At 35.7% G+C, this 5,399-nt stretch overlaps 1 long non-coding RNA gene across 1 annotated transcript; it reads left to right on the forward strand.

Moving 5' to 3' along the window:
- The first annotated feature begins 3,831 nt into the window (after positions 1-3,831).
- On the forward strand, positions 3,832-4,784 carry LOC114013693 (uncharacterized). Its single transcript, XR_003556818.2, has 3 exons — positions 3,832-3,898; positions 4,168-4,268; positions 4,723-4,784. It is a non-coding gene; the product is annotated as an uncharacterized LOC114013693 (long non-coding RNA).
- Positions 4,785-5,399: the final 615 nt, after the last annotated feature.

The following is a 5,399-nucleotide window of genomic DNA, read 5'->3' on the forward strand; positions in this document are numbered from 1 at the left end:
TGGATCATATATGTCATCAGTTTAACAACAAAAACATGATAATTCATTCTTTCAGCAAAAGAAAGCATGAAGGTTCAACCTATGTTAGTTCACTGAAACAACATTACATTAAAAGTGGCCACAACTCTGCATTATAAAGAGGAACATCTGGGTTATCTTTCTAGTTCTGTGCCTGACCTGCTCTGTCACTTTAGGACAGGTCCCCAAAATGACTCTGTTATTAAAATGCAAACCATAACCCACAGTGAATGTTAAATATCCTGGACCAGGCCAGAAGGAAATGCATTCAAGTACATAAAGTCACATTAGTGTGGGATCTAGACTCTTAACGACAAGACCTTTAAAACTGTTCCAGACTGTACCCACTTTATTTGCAGGTAATTTCATGACAAAAAGAATTGGAAAGGTGTTTGGCATTATTAGGACTATACATTGCTATCCCATGAAAGATTGCAAAGCTGGGCCAGAGAAGAAGGAAACCTGCACATGAGGATACTCATTTAGTTTACAGAAAACTTATCCTTCAGGACAGAATGGTTTATATGTGCAGAGAGGAAAAGAAGGTTTTCCTTTTCTCTGTTACACAACCTGAGGGCTGGCAGATATAATGAGGGGGGGGGTTTATTTGCCAAAATAGTGGGAACAATGGAGGTTTTATATATCACTGAAACTCTAGTAAAAGACACCAAAATATTCTCATTCTGAAATTTCTTTTCCCTTATTTGTGACTCAGACTGTAGTTTCCATATATTTTTTTCAGACTTAAAATATTTTTAAAAAATTTAGGTAACGAGGCTCAAACTTTTCTAGGAGGCAGGATGCGATATACATGCACTTGCGCACACAGACACACATGGTATAGTCATAGAGATTGTTACTTTAAGACAACAGTACAGTCTATAGTGCTGGAGTATTCCAACAGTACAGACATGTCTTCTCATGATTCAGTGAAAAACGTTTATATCTGGCTAAGGTGCAAAGATTTAAGTGCAACGATTTATCAGTTAAATGTAAACATTTTTTATATTCCATTAACACTTCTGATTGGAATTCGCATGTGCACAATGTTTAATATACAAGGGGAATAAAAATTTGATTCTGATATTTACTCATTTAAAAGAAGTGTACGTAAGAAGACTTTTGTGAAATGTGATCTGCAAGTATCAAATAAGATAGCTAGATTATATGATGTGTACATGTTTAAAGATACACATCTTTTAAACAGAAATCACATTTCTGTTAATACAGAAACATAAATCACAGACTATTAATCAGAAATCATATTTGTTAGGATACTAATCCTTTCAGTAAAAAGTAGGCATAATGCATCTAAATACATCCAAGATCCTCTTAAAATCTGTGAAATAAATCCACGTATTTCTAGACTATTTTTTGCACCATTTTGCATGGCTTGAACAACCACAGTATCAGGTAGTCATGCTTCATCTTATACACTTGATAAAGCCACTATGAGAAGACAGGAAAAGGGGAAAATAATGGAAGCAAAGCTGTGACCTGCTGTGAGCTGGCACAGGCTCCGGGCTGTTTCTATGCAGAACAGCCACTTCACAGTACTGCACATCCTCCCAAGCTCAAAGATACTAGCAGTGGTTGTGGTCACATAGGAGGTGCAAAGGTTCTGAGGTGAAGGATGCTATTATATTTTTGAATTTAATCTGACAGTTTGCTTTAGCAAGAAAAACTATTGACCATTTCTTTCTACACCCCCCACCCACACCCCCCAATATTTAATGTTACTTTTCCAGCAAGCACACAGTTAAATTGACAGGACTTCATTTGTAATCCACAGAACAATAGATGATCTAAGTAAAACTGTGTGCTATCCTCCAGCTGTTGTATTCACTGAAACACCTGGAAGAGCCACAGGAGAGGAGCAAGAATGACCGCTGCATTTGCTAAAGTAGCAGCTGTATGTTCAGCAGGCAGAATACATTGCCCTACCTTCAGCACCTATCAGTTCCATGCTTTCTGAATGTATTAAACCCTTAACTTAGCCCATCATATAGCTACTGGCATGTTCTCTTTCCCATGGAAGAAAATCCTAGTGGCTCTTCCTTCCCTCAAGGCAAAATACTGTAAACCCACATTTGTAGCTTTTAGTGCTCAGTTTAGTGCTTATCTGACCTCAGGTGTGGACCTAACTGCTTTGCTGGGTTCACACCTTCTCTTGCTTCAGTGCTATGTTTCTGTCAACCTTCAGTTTTATCTGGGGACATGGGAAAAGTAACAGTCATATTCCACCAAGAACTGCTTGAAAAGGACCATGTTCTATACCACAACACTAGTAAAGGGGCCTTAATTAGAGGTACATATGTTCATAGCATACAAATTAAGAGCAATAATGTAAAGCTTTTTGTGAGATTTTCATTAAATTGAATAAATATGTGGTACCAACAGCAGTAGGAGATTGGACTTCATGGCCCAGTGCCACTCCCCTATGTCCTATGTACATTAGACAACATCCCTATAATCAACTATTGCTTCTACCATTTCAAAGACTTAACTAAATAGGGAAGTTTTCAATGCACTGAAACCTACTAAATAGATACTTTAGAGAGGCTGAGTATAAAAAGTTTCAAAAGTAAAGATTCATTTTTCCCCTTCAGTAATTTCAATTTTAATAAAGTCTTAAATATACAAAGTCTATGTAAAGCTGAAGTTAATTCCTTGCCTTCTGTGGATCCCTCAGGTCTTACACAATTTTCTCAAAGATTCTGTCTACAAGAATTTTCCAAAAATCTCACAGTTTATTTGTTAAACCTTTTTACAGTGACATGGTCCCACAATTTCAGCTTGAAATTGTTTCATTTAGTGATCTCTGGTTTTGAATTTTTTTTCCTTACTTTTAAAAACTTATATGTAAATATGAATACTTTTTCATCACTAGTATATAATAATTTTTCTCATCTCTTTTCCTTTTTTTCCTGGAAATCACTCACATGATTCTGAATTGTGCTGGATCCTCCAGCTCTAAAGGAACAAACCCATTTCTTGGTTCCCATTCTGTTCCATCTTTTGTTATTTGTGTATGTTTTATGTAAGAATTGTACAGAGGCCCTGAGCACAGGAAAAAATCCAAGTCAGTCATAGCTAAGTAATATTGAGTGAATCATTATGTGTGATCATCTTCTCCATTGACACCCACGGCCATTAGGATTCCCTCTGTTTACGAATGGATATGAGAAGGAAAATGAGTCTGTAGAAATTCAAAAGTAGGTAAATGTCAGCCATGCAGTCTACTCCCAGTGCAATTACCACTCCAGTTTTTGCCCTATACATGCATGTTCAAAAACTACACTCTGTTCAGATAGTCTCATTGAAATCAGTACTTTTCAATATAAGGCTGTCAGAATTCAGCCTTCATTTGTGGATTTATTCTGTCCTGTTGAACAAGTTGCAACTAAACCAACAAAAACACCACAAATACACTAACTACTGGGCTGGACACTTCATTCTTCAAAACTCAAAGGAAAAAATATCAACTTAAGAGGTTGAACCCAAACTGTTCTGAGTCAAGGCAAAATTCTGCAGACTGGAGGAAAACTTTGGGGAGGATACAATTTCCATTTTATCTTTTCAGAACAAATTCTTTCCACTTTTTGCTATAAACTTCATTTATGTTGACATTGATACATATTAAAAAATAAAGGAGGGTGTTCAGTGAAAACCAGAATTAAAGTGATGTTATTCCCAATAGATTTGTGTACTTTGTCCCCTATACCCTCTAGCATCAGTTTGCCTTCATTTCGTTAGCCACTCCTACCTGGAAAGACAACAGCAGTACAGTGGCTAGTTTGCAGTCATACCATGTGCACTTTGATCTTCTCACACATGCAGCCTGATAGGAATCCTGGCTACCAAGCAAAATGTTTAATAGGTGAGATATTCTCCCCTGTCTTCAGCAGTAGCTTTAATTTGTGTCTCCTTCCTCTACCTGAATAACAGTTTTCAGAAAGCTTTTAGATTCTTCAGTGTTTCTGTAACATGTATCCTTTCAGACCTACTTGACATAGGCAAATGAATTACTGTAGTAGGTAGGCAAGAACAGAAATACAGAGGACAAATAACTTGATCTTGGAAATTTTACATATCTTTTTAAATACTTGTGGTTTTTTTTTGATTACAAATGTTTTCACACTTTTTCAGCTTTACTGAGAAACCAATATATGTATAAATATATGCTGGAACACTTTCTGGCATCCCATCAGTGGCATTTTTTTGGAATCCACTGCAGCTTCATCCAAAAGGTCAGTAACTGAGCAGAAGCTGGGAAGGAACTGATTTTTTTTTCCTGAGAATCGTTACTCTCCAGGTGGTTTTGGGTGTTAATAGACAAAGTTAAAAAACCTGCTGCTTATGTCCTACACCTCTTGTCCAGGCTAAACCTAATCTGTAGCTAAAAGGAAAACTTCCCTCTGATGGATTATCACTCAGTTATCTTCGGCAAGCTGCAAATCAAGTTAAAAATATGTGAAAAGAAAAAGATACTTAAACCCAGTTTGTTAAGAAATCTTTACATTTTGATGTTTCTGTTTCTTTTTTTTTTTTTAATGAGGTAGATATTTTAAGAGCATAAAATAGCATAGAGACACATATTCTTGAGAAATGTTTGTATGTGATAACACTGCTAAGGTTTTATGTGACTTTAGAAGTGTTTCTAGCACTTCCCTGAAAAAAACTTATCGTCCTTTTTATTTACAGAGCAGTCTGTAGAAATATCCCCAGCAGAGGGAGTGGCTTATCTGAGTTGAAGCCTGAAAGGTTAGCAAAAGCTAATTTTTACTTTTGTTTTGCATATGAAAAATAGTGTTAAATATAGTAATTTACCTAAATGCTTATTAAAAAAGCATTTTTCTCTTATAGGTATGAAAGAAGAACATGGTGGTGCGTCTGCAAGAAGTGAGAGCAATAAAAAAGCCCAATTACTGTAGTGAGTTCCAGAAAAATCTCATTATTTTCCCTGCTTTGTACTACACTTTTTCATTGCATTTCACTGCCTACAAAAGACACATAAAATGCCTGAGTATCAGAATTTTTAGCTCACTTATCCTGATAGCATGTAGTAATTTAGACCTAGTTTTCAAACAAATACATAAGCAGACAAATTGAAAATCAATGGAAAATTAAACCTTTAGGCCCAACTTTTCTAGGTACAAATCAGTATTGACAGATGAGCTTTAATGGACTTTGATTTACAACAGGTATTTAAGCTAAGAACTTTAAATAAAATACATCAGTTAATTGAAAAAATAAGTCTGAAGGAAAAAGAAATTTTTTTTTAATCCATTGCTTTCAGCAGTACTAAAGCTGATGTCAATAGCAAGGCACAGGAAAACTTAGTTATCTAAAAGACTAAGGTGTAAATATAGTAGTTATTT

Source organism: Falco peregrinus, chromosome 3 (genome assembly GCF_023634155.1).
Source record: "Falco peregrinus isolate bFalPer1 chromosome 3, bFalPer1.pri, whole genome shotgun sequence".
Lineage (NCBI taxonomy): Eukaryota > Metazoa > Chordata > Aves > Falconiformes > Falconidae > Falco > Falco peregrinus.